This window comes from Canis aureus, chromosome 7 (genome assembly GCF_053574225.1).
Source record: "Canis aureus isolate CA01 chromosome 7, VMU_Caureus_v.1.0, whole genome shotgun sequence".
NCBI classification, from domain to species: Eukaryota; Metazoa; Chordata; class Mammalia; order Carnivora; family Canidae; genus Canis; species Canis aureus.
Window position 1 is genome coordinate 60,187,880 of NC_135617.1, and position 17,642 is coordinate 60,205,521.

General features: G+C 53.9%; 1 long non-coding RNA gene across 1 annotated transcript; it reads left to right on the plus strand.

Annotated features, from left to right (window-relative positions):
• The first annotated feature begins 234 nt into the window (after positions 1 to 234).
• Positions 235 to 5,065, plus strand: LOC144316879 (uncharacterized). The gene is made up of 3 exons (XR_013382713.1): positions 235 to 1,394; positions 2,821 to 2,915; positions 3,417 to 5,065. It is a non-coding gene; the product is annotated as an uncharacterized LOC144316879 (long non-coding RNA).
• Positions 5,066 to 17,642: the final 12,577 nt, after the last annotated feature.

Consider the following 17,642-nt stretch of genomic DNA (forward strand, 5'->3'; position numbering starts at 1 on the left):
GCTGCGGCTGGGAGGGGAGTTTATTTATTAGCCAGATTAGCCAGCATTAATGGGGGAGCAGTGGTGGCCGGCGGCGGCAGGGACATAGCTGGCATAGCTGGCATAGCGGCGGGGCCTCCCGCGGCGCGGGGCTCCGGCGGCTTCAAAGGGGCTTAAAGGGGCCCGTGGTGGCACTGCCACGGCCCCGCGGGGGAGGGCGTGGGCGCCGGCGGTGGGGGAGAAGGCGGCCATTGTGCACCGAGGGATTAGGGATCTGGCCTGGAAGGAATTTTAAACTGCTGCGAGCCAGCGCCCCAGGACTCGCCGCGCCGCACCACTGCTCTCCCGAGCTGGAGCGCGCTGTGATGTTTACCTGCAATTTGGTGTCTGGGAGTCCTCCGCCCTCCTTCCTCCCTTAGATTGGACGCATCTAGGGTCGTCAGATTTGACAAATAAAAATACAGGGTCTCCGGTGAAATTTGAATTCCAAATGAATGACGAATACTTCTTTATTTTTAGTATAAGTATATCCCATATGCTGTATGGGATATACTTATCCTAAAACATTATTCGTCCTTTATCTGAAATGCAAATTTAACTGAACGGCCTGTATTTTTTTTTTTTTTTTTTTTCCTAGCAGAACTCCAGTCACTGAGATGTCTAATCCATGTCTGCAACAGACGGGGGCTCCAGAAAGATTCTATGTGCCTGTGCGTCTACCCTCAGACTAAGTTTCTCGCAGCCCCGTAACTCTTTAACCCTTCGGAATGGAGCTTTAGTGGTAGAACACGTCTCCACCAAAGTGGGAGCTTCCTGAGGACGGGGGCGGAATTTCAGATTGGAGCTAGGAGGTCAAGGCCGGAGTCTCCTCCATCCCAGGGGGCGAGGCCGGGTCCGGTGCTGAGCCTATCTCCTCCCTCAGGCGGGTGAGGCCCCTCCCCCACTAGTATAGCTCCCTGCCCACAGGGGGCGCTAAGGGCCCAGAGGACTGACCTACAGATGGGTCCTGGTTTCTGGCGCTCTGGGCTGGCAGGTCCTCTGGGGTTGATGCACCTGAGGATTTGGGGGGTGGGGTCCCCAGCCTGTGTGGCTCCTGACTTGGCCCTTGCTCTGGCAGTCGAGGCCAGGCCTGCCGGCGCCAGAAGCTGTGGCCAACAGTGTGGGAGAAGCTCTGAGTCAGGGATCGTGCCAGGAAGGAACCGTGTGGCCCTAGGTGCCGAAGGGCCCTGTCCACGCCCCTCTCTCCCCATAACCACAGCAGCCAAGCCCCCTGCCTCATTAGCCTCACTAAAGGCCACTGCCCAGCCTTTGCTTGCTCTGTTCTGTCTGAAGCACCTGCTCTTCCAGTCCTCAAGGACACCTGAGGTCTCACCACTTCTGAATGCTCTGACCTTCAACAGAGTAGGTATGGCCAGGTAAGCTGCTTGGGCCCTGAGGGTCTCATGGTGAAAAGAGCCCTCCATCTACTCCCTCCTTCCTCACCAGCCTGGGGCCACGGGGGCCAAAGAGGCGCCAAAGGCAAGGGTGGGAAATGGTTGAAGAGTATAGGTGGAAGGAGGAATAAAGAAGCCTCTGCCACCATCTCCTCCCCCTCTGCCCCATGTAGCCCCTTCCCAAATCCCTTCATCCCCTGGGGCCTCTGAACTCTTTTCCCTTAAAGCTGAGGGAAGCTGGGAAGAAGTCCTTTCCCACGGTCACAGCCTCAACAACCCCCCACCCCCTGCTCCCTTGGCCACAACCACCTCAGCCTCTGCAGAGTGCTGGCCTGGCCCACCGCATCCCTGCAGGGCCCCCTCCTTGTGCTGGGGCGCCTGCTTCCGCGAGTGGCATCATCACCCCATTCCTCAGGCTGCCCAGTCATCAGGTCGGCAATTAGCTACTTCCTCTCAGCAGCATGAGGCCACCGAACGTCACAGCCCCTCCCCCCGGCGAGCCGCAGGCGGGGGTGCTGGGGGTGCCCCCACACTTTGTAGTATGTGCCAAGTCCTGGCATAAGCCCCCCCCCAAAACCACAGAGCGCTGGGGTAATGAGTCTCCCATCCAGGGAGCAGAGTGCTCCCTGTGTTTTTGGGGGCGGGAGAAGCTGCACTGTTGCCTCCTCCTCCTCCGTGTCACCCCATCCCATTGGATGAGGACGCTCCCGCCGCCTGGGTGGGGCGATACTAGCTCAAGGGCACCAGTGGCCAGAGTAGGCGGGGCTTCAGACTCAGGTGTCTCGTCTCCAGATATAGGCAGTTTTTACCAGTCTCTTACTTGGAGGCCAGGAGTTTGCGGATCAGACCTAGGGTGGTGGCAGTTCTATGGTAAGGGGAGAGAACTGAGGAGTCATTCTACAGTCACCCTAACACGCAGGGGGGCAGACTCTTCATGAACACCCCCAGGGGCTTACACACCTCTGCCCAGGCACACACACAGATGCAACCTGTGCAATGTATAGCTCACCACAACTATGCCCTCATGTGTCTCCGATGGGCAAACCCACCTGGAGGTACATCTGCATGCCCAGACACCCCATCCTTTGTGTGGGGTGCACACAAACCCACCAACATTCTTAGAGAGGCAATAAACTCACACCAAAACCAAAAGCAGGACACCACAGAGAAGTCCAGGAGGGTGGGATGAGAGGAGAGACCACCCCCTAATTTGGCCTGCCCACCCCCATGGGCCAGGGAGGTTTTCCTGGGGAGGGTTGGGAGCAAGACTGCTCTTGGAATGGGTATATGTGGTGGGCAGGTGGGCTGCAGTGAGAGTAGCTGTGGTCTGAGTGTGGAGGTGTGGGTAGGGTGTGGATTTCCAGAGAGAATAAGAAATTCTAACAAACATAAACACATGTAATTTTAGGTGGATCATTTAACTCCTGAGGACCTCCGCAATAACATCTGTAAAATGGGAATGATGAGAACACCATTTAAACTTGGCTGTGAAGTTTAAATGAGGTAAGTGGCTCAGGGCAGGCCCTTAAACCAACAATACTAGGGAGGAGACCCTCCCAATATCCTGTCTCTGGGTGGTGGGTTTGCCTGAAAGAGCTGCCCTTGGACATAAGCAGTGCTCATTCTGGGCCTTACCTGAACATGTACTCACCTCTGTCTTCCTTCCTTTCCTTGATCTGGCCCCAGGCCAGCCACGGTGGGTGATTGGGTGCCACTCCAGATTGGCCTGGGGGTGTGCCTGGGAGGGGCTGGCTACCTGCCCCACCCCTACCTGTCTGGCACAGCAGGAGCTGAGTGCTGGCTTCCAGCCCCAGAGGGTATGAGTCAGCCAGAGCCTCCCCATCCAGGCAAACGCAGCTCAGGGGATAGGAGCTTGGGTGGAGGGGCCTTCTAGGAACATTCCTGGAAAAGGACCTGGGAACAGGCGTTGCTGCCCCAAGCCACCTCCTCAGCTTACCAGCCTGTGTCCAGCTCAGCAAATACCCTTGTCTTTGCTTCCCACAGCTCACCCTCAGGATTCAGGAGGCAAGGCCCCGCTTGCCTACTCGGGCTAGCCCTAAGTACTTCTTCAGCCACGGCAGGGAGCCAGGCCTGCCACCGTGCCGCCTTACTGCCCTCTTCAGCAAGTCTGGCAAGATCTCTAGAACCGTGAACGCAGGGGACGCATGCACACATGCTCATATACAGGTGCCCGTGGCCATAGAAGCACAACCAGAGCCACCAACGTAGACATGTCCTGGCAAGCACATGCACACACACATGGTGCTCCCTCACACTATACACACCCACACAGACACTCATGTATACTCACATATAAACCTGCTGAGTCATACTTGTTGTTGTTGGTTGAATGTGTCCCTCAAAAGATATGTTGAAGTCTAACCCCCACTATCTGGGAACTTGACCTTAGTCCCAAATAAGGTCTTCATAGATATAATCAGGTTAAGATCAGTTAGGGTGGACCCTAAATCCAATGACTAGTGTCCTTCTAGGAGGCTGTTTCTTCTCCTTCTAGGGAGAGAAAAATTTGTAGACACAGACACAGAGACACACAGGGAAGAAAGTCATGTGGTGATGGAGGCAGAAATTGTAGAGATGCAGCTACAAGCCAAGGAACCCCAAGGATTGCCTGCCACCACCAGAAGCTAGGAAAGAGGCATGATGACTCTCCCTCAGAACATCCAGAATAAACAAACCCCGCCAACTCCTTGATTTCGGACTATGGCCTCTTTAACTATGAGAGACTAAATTCCTGTTGTAAGCCACCAAGTTCATCATAGTTTGTTATGGCAGCCCAAGGAAATGAATATAATCATACTCTCTCTCTCTCTCTCTCTCTCTCTCACTTTCTCTCACATACACACACACCAACACACATACCAACACACACACACACAAAGTGGCTGGCTCTGGGCTCAGTGATGAGGTTGATGGAGTTTCATCTTGGGTGTACCTCTGTGTCTGTCTTCCTTTCCCTGTGAGTGTCTGGTGGACCCAAAAAAGCTCATGGCCCAGGATAGGAGCTCAATAAGTTTTCATTTTTTAATTAAAAAAAATTGAAGTATAGTTGAGATACAATGTTGTATTGATTTCCATGTATCCAGTGTAGTGACTCAATGGTCCAGTACATTACCCAATGCTCACCAAGATAAGTAGATGATAAGTAAGATGGTAGTCACCGTCTGTCACCCTGCAATGTTATTGCAGTATCATCGGCTATTGGCTATATTCCCTCTGCTGTACTTTTCATCCTCGTGACTTATTTAGTTTATAGCTGAGAGTTTGTACCTCTTAATCCCTTTCACCTTTTCTGCCCATTCCCCAACCCCAGTTTGTTCTCTGTATTTATGAATCTGTTTATGTTTGTTTGTTCCTTTGTTTTGTTTTTTTAGATTCCACATATAAGTGAAATCGTATGGTATTTGTCTTTCTCTGTCTGACTTATTTCACTTAGCATAATACCCTCCGCATCTATCCAAGGAGCTCAGAGCAATATTTAATCTCTCTGTTCCTCCCTGGAGTTCTTAATGACGCATCCACCCCCAATATGCTCTCCAGAAGGGGTTGCCATGTTTATGTGATCAAAAGACGTGTCTCAGAATGCTACGGCTGCTGTAATCATATTACATCAAGAGTAGAGGGGTGCCTGGATGGCTCAGTCGGTTAAACAACTGACTCTTGATTTAGGCTCAGGTCATGATCTCAGGGTCATGAGATTGAGCCCTGTGTTGGACTCCATGCTCAGTTCAGAGTCTGCTTAAGATTCTCTTCCTGTCCCTCTGCCCCTCACCCCCTGCTTGCATGAATGCAAGCTCATGCTCTTTCTCAAAAAAAAAAAAAAAGAAAGAAAGAAAAGAAAAGAGAAGAAAAAAAGTGGAAACAACCCAAACATCCATCAACAGAATGGATGAATAAGTTGTGAGGTACTTGATGATGAAAAGCTACTTGGCCATGAAAAGGAAAGACCCAGCACCGAAGCAATAATTCCAGGACCTTCACAGACCTTGGGCTGAACAGACTGGGCCAGACACAAAGCACATGCTCTTGGAGTCCATTTGTATGGGGTTCAAGGACAGGCAAAGCCAATTTGCAGGGACACAGTCAGAATAGTGGTTACCTCTGGGGGAGGGGATTGACTGGTTGGGGCTTGAAGGGGACCTCCTGGGGTGTTAGAAATACTGTGTACTTGATCTGGGCTGTGGCTACACAGGCATATACATATGCATAAACTCACCAAGCTGTACCCTTCAGATTTGTGCAATTTGATGCACAAATCTTACACCTAAATGAAAAGTAAATTTGAAAAACTGGTTTCCAGGAAGTCAATGACCAGAAACCACAGGAGAGCATTTTCTAGGGTGGATGGCCACAGAGCCTGCCCTGTCCCATGCCACACCCATGTCCTCAGAGTAGGTGCCACTTGTGTGGCTGACTTTCCAGATTATTTGTTGACTGTAAATGCGAAGCCTGGAGCTGCCAGGGAGACCGTGGCTTGTCAAGGCAGCCAGACCCTCCAGAGATGACCCATCTTTTGAGTGGGAGTGTGGGTGTACGGGATGCTACTGCACTCTACTTCCCCAACCAAATGGGACAATTTCTTCCAGGAAAAGCCCCCTCTGACGAGGAATAATGGCCTTTTGTTCAGCCTCTGCCATCTGCCAGGCGGATACTAAGCACCTCTCAAGGACGTGGCAGTGTTGTCACTTCATAAACGAGAAAACTGTGGCTTTGAAATGTTGAGGTAAATGCCCAAGGTCACACCGGAAGCCCAGCAGAGGGGATTTTGCCCAACGGTTGGGCACACAGGGGCTCCCTGAGGGCAGGCCTGCACCTCCCCTCAGTGTGGGCAGTAGGGGCTCCGTTTATTTATTTATTTATTCATGAGAGACACACAGAGAGATAGAGGCAGAGACACAGGCAGAGGGAGAAGCAGGCTCCCTGCGGAGAGCTTGAGGCAGGACTCGATCCCAGGACCAAGGATCATGTCCCGAGCCAAAGGCAGATGCTCAACCACCGGAGCCACCCAGGCGCCCAGGGCTCAGAGTTCTATGCAGGGGGAGTTTAGGGGAGGGGCCTGTCTTGAACCTGATTTTCACAGCGACTTTTCATCCTGACACTCTCCCCTAAATCTGGCTTAGGGCCCTGCCCGCAGGTGTGCCATATTTGGGGGCCGTGGATCCGGAGGTGAAGGAGGGAGGTGGGGGATGGTGTGGATCAGAGGGACCGGTCCCTTTGGCATCCATCCGGGGATCAGTGCTGGAGACTCCTTTCCTCCTCTCCTGGCCCAGCCCCCTGGGAGTCAGAACCCCTCAGCACTTCCCAGGACCAGGTGCTTCTCAGCCTGCCCACGCCTCGCCAGCAGGAGCTGGGTCATATGATGAGGGTGAGGTGACAGGTGTAATAGGAGCCGGCATCTTCCTCAGCCTGCCCGGTGGCTATATTAAGCCCTGTGCCCCGGCTCCCCTCACCCCCACCCTCAGGACTTTCCCTCCTCCCCCGAGGGATCCTGCTCTTCAGACTGAGGAGTCATCCCTCCTCTTCCCCATCCTGGGAAAGGAGCAGGAGCCTAATGAGGTCAGAGCCAGCAGGCGGGGGAGTGGAGGTAGGAAATTGTAGGCTTTGGGTTCTGATGAGTTGCAGAGGGAGGCCACCTCTCCTGAGGTCTTAGCACCCCTCACACTCTTTGTCCCCACACTGCCACCCACACACCACCCAGGCTCAACAGGACACTCACAGAGCATGCTCACCGGTTCACTTCACTAGCAGCTGAACCAGACGGATCCCTGCGACTGCAGGGGTATGGGGAATATAGTCTGGGGGTGCAGGGCATTTGCACCCCTTACCTAGATCTGAGGGCTCAGTCTCTGCCTCCCCACCCCCCTGCGGTGGGACTCAGCACCTGTGGGGTGAGGGCCCAAGAGTCCCAGGAAGCCCTGCCCTCTCCCCAGGGTGAGAGCAGGAGTCCAGGCAGGGTTTATTAATAAACTTGCTCCTGACTGGGAAGGCCTGGGCAGAAACCCCAACCTCAAGCCAATCAGAGTAGAGCTTTCCAGGAATGTTACCCCAAAGCTAGCCTTCCTCTGATTCCAAGATTATTTCCCACCCCTGACTTCATCTGCTTGGTGTGTGGGGCTCCCGCCAGGCTCCACTGGCTCTGCCCTGCAGGCCCGCTGTCACTTGGCAGCTGACATCTGCCTTGGCCGCTGCCCAGAGAAGGTCACAGCGTGTCAGCAGTGGGGCTGGGATTAGAACCGCTTCCCCTGTCACCTAGTTCTGCTACTCTCTGCTCCCCCAAACTGAGGGGGGGGCTGAGCCGGCTGTGTGTGAAGGGTGGAATGGCCTCTGCCTTGTCACCCAGCCGTGGTACCCTAATGCTGCCCTGGCACCCCACTCTGAAGGCAGAGAGCCCAGGCCACTTTATTGGCCTTGTGACCTTGGGCAAGCAGAATGCGACTTGTCCGTGGCTCGTTGTCATCATTTATTATTTTTTTTAAAGATTTTGTTTATTTATTCATAGAGACAGAGAGAGAGAGAGAGAGAGAGAGAGAGAGGCAGAAACACAGGCAGAGGGAGAAGCAGGCCCCATACAGGAAGCCCGACGCGGGACTCGATCCCTGGTCTCCAGGATCACACCCCAGGCCGCAGGCGGCGCCAAACCACTGAGCCACTGGGGCTGCCCTCGTTGTCATCATTTATAAAATGAGGCTAAAAATGCCTACCCGAAGGCAGCTGTGAGGATTAGGAGCATGTGCTGTCTGGTGTACACTGTAAAGTACTGTCCTGGGTGTAGAGGAAACGTATTTAAGCTCTTGCCTCTATCACTGATTCCATCCTTGACTTCCTCATTACTGGCACCTCCACCATCACCTCACCACCTCCTTCCTCCCACTTTTGCTCAGCACCATCACACTGCCGTCCTTCTCAGGACTTCTATCACCACCACCACATTAGCACTGTTCAATCATTCCAAGGGTACTGATTCAACATCTACTTTGTTCAAGGTCGCGGGAGTGGCCGTTGGAGATGGGTCCTGGGCAGGGTCTGGCATACTGGGAATGGTCCGTATCTCTCACTTCCTTTTTGCCCTGACACGCACTCCATCTCTTCCAAGAGCCCTTCCTCCATCTACCCTGCACTATTGTGATTCCTTTAGCACATGGCTGCACAGCTTCACCTGCCCCTTCACTGGTTGCTCTGTGCGTGTGTGTGTGCGCGCGCACACGTGTATTCACACCAGCACTGTTTACTCTGGTCTGTAAAGTCTGCCTCCATCCACGCCTCCTACCTACAGCATAGTGGCTCTGGATCCCAGGCCTGGCTCTGACATTTTCTAAGCTGTTACCTTGGACAGCTCACTTTACCTCTTTGGGTCTCAGTCTTTGCGACTGTAAATTGGGTACATGATAGAGTTAATGGTAGGCTCAGAGTTGTGTGGGTTCCTAGAGGTATCCTATCTGTAGCATTCAGAACAGGAACGGACACACAGCAAGTGCTCAGTGAACGTTAACGACGGTTATTATTTTTAGCATTTTTTAAAAAGTAGACTCAGAAATATCTTTGTTTTTTCTTAAGATTTTATTTATTGATTGATGAGAGACACAGAGAGAGAGGCAGAGACACAGGTAGAGGGAGAAGCAGACTCCCTGTAGGGAGCCCAATGTGGGACTCGATCCTGGGACCACAGGATCACACCCTGAGCCCAAGGCAGACACTCAACCTCTGAGCCGCCCAGGCATCCCTATTTTTATCATTATTATTGTTAGTCCTACCTGCTGCCAGTGCTGGACATGGGGTTTTGCGCTGTGCACAAGGGTGTACACATTAATGGAGACACTCTGACTTTCCGATATAAATATCTTAGGAGGAAAGGAGGGTTGAGCCCTTCAAGAGCTGCGTGGACTCCTGCCCGCTCCCAGAAGGTGCCTGGACTCTCAGGGTGATGGGTGGGCAGTGGACTGGGGTGAGTGGGCCAGGGAGCTTGGAACCAGGCAGCACTGAGTTTGAATCACTGGCTGAGCAGCTGTGGCAGGGTCCTCACTTCACCACCTCAAAGCCTCGGTTTTCCCACCTGTCAAGTGGCTCACTGTGCGAGGCCGTGGCGAGGCTCTCATTTCTGTGATCTTGAATGCAGATCCCTGGGGTAGGTTTGGGTGGGACCCGGGGACAGTGTACCCTCTGGGCCTCCACCTTCCTGCGCGGACCATGGACAGTCCCAGGCAGCACAGCCTGCTTTCCAGAGCAGGTGGAGAAAACGCTGAATGACAGGAGGTGCTCAGAAAAGTGGGACACCCTGGGAAAATTCGAGGGAGGGCACTAACGATGATTAACTCGTGCATGGCTCAGCTCCACCTGACTTGAGAAAGTGCTCTGAGCTCTGAGCTAGGCTCCTGAAGGGGAAAAGGTCCATGGGGCCCCTAGGTGCTGGCTCAGAGAGGCCACCCTGTGCTCAGATTCCCGTGTGTCCCTGCACGGGGTCCAGGGAGAGGGTATGGCAGCTGGGATGTGGCAGGAGGGGGTGGCCTGGGAGGCCTCCAGGTTTTCCTGGGGTCGCCGGCACATGGGCAGCCACACAGCTGCAGCCACCCGAGGACTGCCTCCACCCTCCCCCTCCGGTGGCGCCCTAGCCGTGACCCTACAGGGAATAAACAGGGGCAGCAGCCAGCCGACTGGTGTGTACTCCTGGCCCCCACAATGTAAACTCCTGGGAGGTGTTTATGTTGTCTAGGTCTGTCCCCAGCCCCTGCCCAAGTCCGAGGGGTCACGCCATGCCACATGTCACATGTATAAGGTAGCTGGATTCCTTCACGTGGTGGCTGTGGTGGCAGGGCAGGTAAAGGCTGGGGAGGAGTGGGGGGTGGGGTGGGACAGAGACTTTGGTCCCAGCTGGAACTGGGTGGCCAGAGGGAGAGCCGCAGGGGGGAGGGAGGGCGAGTACTACCTCGGAGCGCTCCGATGGTGCCCTGTTCCTAGAAACTGCAGGGTAGGCCCTTAGCACATCCCCGGCCTAGCCAGTGACCTGGGGCACTCTGTGGCCTTCTAGGGACTCCGGGGTCATGGAGCCTAGAGCTCTGCCCAACCTGCAGCTGGCCTGAGAACTGGCCTGAGAACTGGCCCACTGGGTCTTCCTTCGGTTTACCCTTTCACTACCCTCTGCCAGGCGCTGTCCCAAGCCTCTATCTCATCTAAGCTGCTCCACCCGCCCAGGGCATGAGCTGCTGTTCTCCTGAGGGCCCCGCGGCGTGGCAGTGGGGTGAGTGAGTGGCCCGAGGAGTGCGGCCTGCAGGTGCCTAGGCTGGAGTTGGAACCTGGATCTGCGGCCAGAACGTCTCTGCTCTTAAGAGGTAGGCCAGTCAGGTCATTGCCCTTGAGGGCAGAGTGATACCAGAGCCACCACTAGAACCCAGGGCTCTCAAGTCCGGATTCAACTTTCTTCCCACTGTACTGGAAACAAGGTGGTGAGTAGAACCAGCCCTGTCCTCAGGAGCCCCAGTCTGAGGGGAGACACAGCCCCGTCCTCAGGGAGACCCAGTCTGAGGGGAGACACAGCCCTGCCCTCAGGGAACCCCAGTGTGGGGGGAGACACAGCTCTGATCTCAGGGAGCCCCCATTTGAAGGAGAGCCCAGCCTATGGAAAATTGCAAACAGTACACACCGCTGGGGAGGCAGGTGGAGCCAGAGGGCTTCAGTCAGCTGGGGCAGTGTGGGAAGGCTTCCTCGGGGTGGGAGGGGGGCTGGCAGCCCCTTTAGGAAGGAGTTGGGCAAGTGGTGGGCAGCTCTTGGTGGCTCTGGAGGCCAGAGCTGCCTTCCCACCCTGCCCTGATTAGGAAACAAGGCTCATGCGGGCCTGCCATCCTGGCTCTGCCCCGCCTGCCTGGGAGGGGCAGGAGGAACGCAGCCCTGTGACAAGCTTTCATCTGGGACCTACGCACATCTCAGGAGTGACACCCAGGGAGGGCTATTTTAATCTGGGAGGTTGCCTGCTTCTCTGCCCACCCCAAAATAACCCGGTTCCCGAAGGAACCTGCAACATCATGGGCAGCCCCCAGCCTAACGGAGCCCTCCGGGCCCCTACACCCCCTGCTGTCAGGTTTTCTCCCCTGACCAGGCCTCCCCTCTCAGACTGGTACTTCCCAGCGTGTGTTTCCCTCCTTAGATTGGGGTCTTTCTCAGGGAAGAGGCTGTTCTCTCATCAGATTGGGAGCTCCTGGAGTGCCAAGGTTGTATCTCTCCACCAGCCTCAGAACATTTGGGTCCTGGAGCCTGTGTCCCTGCAGAATTTAGGGGGCTGGTGGGTTCCAGGTGGACTTTCCTCCCTATGGGGTATACGAGGGAGGATGCTCTTGTGGTGGAGAAACCAGATCTCCCTCCCCTCGTGGCAGCAAGTGCATCTGGCTGGTAGGCTCATGAGGGGCCTAGGCTAGGCCTGGCAGTGCCAGCTTCCCTGCCCTGCTGCTGGCCGCATGGCCCCTGACAGGAGAGTTCACATGTCCCACACCAGCTAGCCACCTGCTGCTTCCTACCTCCCAAAATAGGAAAGCGTTGGCCTTCTCTCATTACCAGCTGCACACCCCACTGCCCTTGTCCTTGGGATGGGGCTCTCACTCCTCCCTGTCCTGCTCCTCCATGGAGGGTATTGGAAGTGGAGTCAGTCCCCAGCTCTGACTATCTTCAGAGCTGGATGACTAGACGTGACTGGAGCAGGGTTGCTCTGTTCCCGGGGTTGGGGACCTAATGAGGAGGGAGCCCACTACCCAGTGTTCCTTGTAAGGAACCATTGTCCCCTGGTCCTGTTAAGGGGGGGGCTTGCTACCCCCCAGCCTTCTTTCCTTCCTGGCATCCAACACTGGCATGGAATAGGGGGTGGGGGTGTGGCTGTTGACCTAAGTGGTATCATTAGCTGCTGCTATCGAAAGCTGAGAAACAGGCTCAGATTTTGAGAAAGCACTCCCTCCGCTGACAGCCTTCTCTCCATTCATTTCACAAGCAACCGTTTTTAAAGTTTTTTTTTTTTTTTTTTTAAAGATTTGTTTTTATTTTAGAAGGGGAGGGTCAGAGGGAGAGGGAGAAAGAGAGAATCTCCAGCTGACTCCCTGCTGAGTGTAGAGCCCAACACGGGGCTTGATCCCATGACTCTGAGATCATGACCTGAGCCAAAATCAAGCTGTTTAACCGACTGAGCCACCCAAGTGCCCCACAAACAACCTTAACATTCTTAACTGTGCACTTACTATGTCCAAGACATGGTGCTAGGCACTCCTTAGTTACTATGTTTCACACACCCTCTGAGAGGGTGTACAGTTGTACTCTTTACCTGTAGAGGGAACGAGGCCCAGAGAACTCAAGTGACTTGCCTAAGGTCACACAGCAAGGAAGTGGTAGGGTTGGTTTTCAAACCCACATTAGTACAACATTTGGTGTTTTTTCCCTCTTTTTTTTTTTTGACATTTTATTATGAAAAACTAAACATCCAGATACATAGAGAAATAGTACAAGGAAACTGCAAATACCCATCACAAAGATAGAACAATAAACATTTTGCCAGATTTGCTACTTTTTTGGTGCTAAAGTATTTCAAAGTAAATTATAGACATTATGACATGTCACCCCTAATCACTTCAGAACTCATCTCTAAAAAAAAATAAACCCACTTTTCTATATAAACCAGCATGCTGTTCCCATGCTGAGCAAAACAAACAATTTCCAGCTATCATCTAATACATAGATCACGTTCAACTCCCCCAGACTGAACATGCTCTTCCCTGGATTCTTATTGCGCCACCACACTGCTGCTCAGGAGTGACTGGACAGGGTTTGGGGGAGATCTTTGCAAGCCTCTGTCCCTAGTTTCCTTGGAGGGACAACCCTTTCCTTCTCTCTTATTCTTTAGGGGGCCAGGTTACTAGACAGGAGAGTACTGGTGACCCATGGAGGATGGGGAAGCAGTGGGGGAGGCTCAGGGGAACCGCTTGTCTCCTGGGGTGGGGACCATGGAGTGAAGTAGGTGATCATACTGAGGGCCTGAGTAGAGCCATGCCCTGGCACTCCTGCCAGAGTGTGGGGTGTCCCAACCCACTGGGCCTTGGACCCCGGAGCCCCTCCCCTCTAGTCTCCCCTGTCCACCCTGGGCCTGCAGACCAAACAGCCCACTGGCCTGCCTCAGCCAAAACAGGAGCTAGAGGAAGGTCAGCTTATCAGGCTTCCCCTCCTCCCTCACCCCATGGGCCTGGCCTGCCTTTCACCATAATCAGTGTCTGGAGTGAGGGAAGGGTTGATGGGGCAAGGAGAGGTTACTCTTGGGGTCCACTCCTAGCTGAAGAGGGATGCTTTTTAGCAGGATTCTGGGATAGACAACGAAGGAGTTTCCCTGCCAGTGGCCATTTAGGAGAGGGTCTCTAAGTTTTCTTCCGGTTCCATGTCCATCCTCTCCTTAATCCTTGGGATAGGTGGGAAGGACTTTGACCTAAGGCAGGAAATGGTGACCTCTTGGTCTTTGCTCTCTGAATGGGGGTTGAGGTGTTCAAGGCCAAGTCAGACCAACCCTGAAGGGACAGTGGCTGGGTTTCCCTTTTCAGACTGAGGACTGCTGGGGGGTGGGGCTGTATTTCCCCCGTTGGAGTAGGATATTCCAGAGGAAAAGGCTTTGTCTTCCACCAGATTGGGAGCTGGGGCCCTTGGGTGGCTTGGTCAGTAAGTGTCCAGCTCTTGATTTCAGTTCAGGTCTTGATCTCAGAGTCATGAGTTCAAGCCCAGCATTGGGCTCCAGTGCTGAATGTGGAGCCCACTTTAAATAAATAAATAAATAAATAAATAAATAAATAAATAAATAAATAAATAAAACCTCAGGGAGCTCCCTGAGGACAGAGCTGTGTCTTTCCTCTCAGAATGAGACTCCCCCAGGCAGGGTCAACAGTGACCTTCCCTCACCATCCTTACCTCTAGGTGTGCCCCACTGCCCTTATGTGCGGAGTGGCTCCTGTGAGAGTGGAACCCCTCTGAGGACTCCAGATCCTCATTGTTCAGGAACCCAGGGCTGGGCTGAGAATAGAAATGAATTGGTTTCACTTTGCCAGAGCAGAGCAAAAGTGGGATAACCTGGTTGGAACCCACTGCCTGGTGGGTTATAGAATCTACTCCTTCTAACACTTTGCAATGTGACTGCCCAGTGTGGAGGCAGGGGATGGAAGAGAGGGCCTCCTCCAGGACTCCTCCTTCCTTCTCTAGAACACTACATGTACCCTTCTTGTGAGACATTCCCAGGTTGTGAGGGGCTTCAAGATGGGGGGTGTGAGGGGCTTAGGAGCAGGAGGTGGATCTCAATGGGCCCTCCGTGGGCTCTAGAAGAAGTTCCTTCCTCTGTTACCCTGGCCTCAGCCAGGACTTCGCTGTGCAGAAGCAGGAGGAGAGATGGCTCAGCCTTGTGCAGGGCTGAGGGGAATGGGGAGGACAAGACCCATGGAAACTGGACCAAGGCTGCCAGATAAGTGGTGGTGGAGTGAGGTGAGTGGGGATGAGGGAGGGGCCTGCAGGCTCCCCTCAGGGCCAAAGCTCTGAGGCCTTCAACCTGACCCCAGGGATTGGTCCCATCACAGTCTCCTGTGGGGAGGCTGCCTGACTGGGGAGCCCACTCCTATCTTCTCTCCCAGACCTGTGTGCACACACCCCAGCACTCAGCAACCCACAGCACCCAGGCTTGTGTACCAGATACTGCATAAAGGCCCTTTAGGTCTCCCAGAGGACCTGCCACTGGGCTTTGCATGCAGCCAGCACTGAAGCCAGCTGACTCCATGCTGAACCCTCTGATTGCAGCTCTAGTTTGTCCTGAGCCAAGTGCTCGGAGAAGTGACCCTTTATCAGCACTTTCTTCCTCAGGAGGACGCTACCCTGCCCGGCATCTCTGTCCATCAGGTTCAATCACCCATCACTCCGTGGTGCAGGAATATAGCTGGATAGGCTGATGCTTAGACCCCTGCATCGTGGGGGCTGAGAGAGAAAAGGACCCCCAGTCTGAGGGGGGAGACAGAGCTCTGTCCTTAGGGAGACTCAGTCTGAGGGGAGACATAGCCCTGTCCTCAGGGGGCCCCAGTCTGAGGGGAGAGACAGAGCGCGTCTCAGGAAGTTCCAGTCTGAGGGGAAGACACAACTCTTAAATCAGGGAGCTCGCAGTCATTGAGGGGAAACCTATCCCTTCACCTCCCGTTCACATCAAAATAACACTGAAAATTTAGAGAAGGAGGAGAGTAATTAATGGCTAACGGCTCCCGCATTGACTTTTCTCAAGTTCCTGACGCATTTCTGCCCTCAGCCAGGGTCAGGGTGAAGTGAACTTGCTGCTCAGACTCTTGCAGGCTTATTTTCACCATGAGGCCCTAAGAACAGGAATGCGTGGGGCCTCTAGCCCTTGATGACTTTTTCTGGAAGAGCTGAGCCTCATGCCTGGCCTCCATAGGGGCTTGTCATTGGCAGCCATTTGACTTAGTCTTTTTTCATCACCTGCATCAAGTGAACCTCACCCAGCCACGTGTCATAATGCACCCCCATTTTCCCAGATGAGGAAACCAAGACACAGAAGCTTCAGAGGATGCCCAGAGCCCCAGAGCTAGGAAGTGACAGAGGCCCAGTTCTGCTTGGCTTCAAGTTGTCTGTTCTTTTCAGGACCCAAGCTTGGGAGGGCGTTGCCCCTCTGTTCACGTGGGGACAAAGCTCCTTTCAGCCCCCCAGACTTTATATAGTCCCACCAGGAATGTGAGGATTGGCTATGAGGCTCCTGGAGGTGTGTGTCTTGGGGCCTTTAGGAAAATAGCCTGTGGATGCTTGGAGAGACCTCAGAGAAGGGTATGGAGCAGAGCAAGGGAGGGAGGAGGGGGAACTTTACCAGCCACCATTGTGTCATGGGTAGGGGCTGCCTGGAAGAATGAAAGAAACAATTTCAGCAAATAACAGCAGATTCTGTGACCAAGCAGGCTCTGCAAACACTGACAGACTGATGGGCTCTATGTTTTGATGGGCCTCACAATGGCAATGGGTGTGAGGGACATTATGGAGGGGAATATCTTGTGGTCCAGAGATGCTAAAGGAAGTTTCTACTTACCTTAGAAGTGAAGGCAGATACTTGGCTCCCAACAGTGGCTCTGCCTCTGTGAGGAAGTCATGGAGAGGGATAGAGACCTTGTGTCCTCCTTGTACAACCCTCTTCAGTGCCTCTGCCTGGCGATCTCGCCCTTAGCAGGCTGTGGAGGTGCCAGGGCAGGAGGGCTACAACTGGGGGAGTCCAGGGGAACACCATGGGGAGCAGGCTGTGGGGCAGGGAGACGCCTAGGTGGAAGCCTGGGCAGCTGGGGCCTGAGGTAGCCTCGGAGCAGGCTGAAAGCCCTGCCTGCCCCAGCCTCTGGCCCCCCTGAGCTCCAGAGCGCCTCAACCCTTCATCCTCAGCCTTGGGAGCGGAGGAGGGAGTGGTCAGGGCAGCAAACTTTTCCAAATGGAAAATGATGAAATCGTTCTGGAAAGCTGACTTTCCCAGGCTCTGGTGGGTACAGCTGACAAGGGGAAACCCGAGCCCTGTGGGTAGGCAGGGGGTCCGGCGGCAGGGGCTCAGAGGCGCCTCTCTATGACAGAGTCATCCAGTGCCTGTTGCCCATTGGCTGCCCTCATTGGGGTGGGGGAGTGGGTGGCTGAGTTACCACTTTAGCCCATGGTCCCCCTTCACTCTACATAGGCCCAACCCAGCAACTAGAGTGATGCTGTGACAACAAAGTCAATTCCTGTCTCTCTTCAGCTCAAGGCTCCTGTATCACTCCAAGTCAAGGCCAAAGTCCTTACTGGGACCTGCGTGGCCTGTGTGAGCTTACCTGCTACCACTCTGTCCCTCACTCACTCTGCTTCCTTATTCCTTAGATGCGGTAGGCATACTTCTGCCTCAGGACCTTTGCATAGCTGATTTCCTCTGCCTGGATGCTTTTCCCCCAGGATATCCACATGGTTCATCCCCTCACTTCCTTGGCATCTTCAAATATCACTTTTCCAGCAAGGCTTTTCCTGACTACCCTATTTAATATTGCAACCTACCCTCCCCACTCCAGCCCTGGTAACTTACCCCTTTCTATATGACCATGCTTTATTTTTCTTCAATAATCTCCAAATTATTTCTTCTAATATATTTGTAGTGGGTTAAAGAGGCCATCCCCAAATGGTATATCCACATCTAAACCCCTGGTACCTGTGAATATGCCTGTG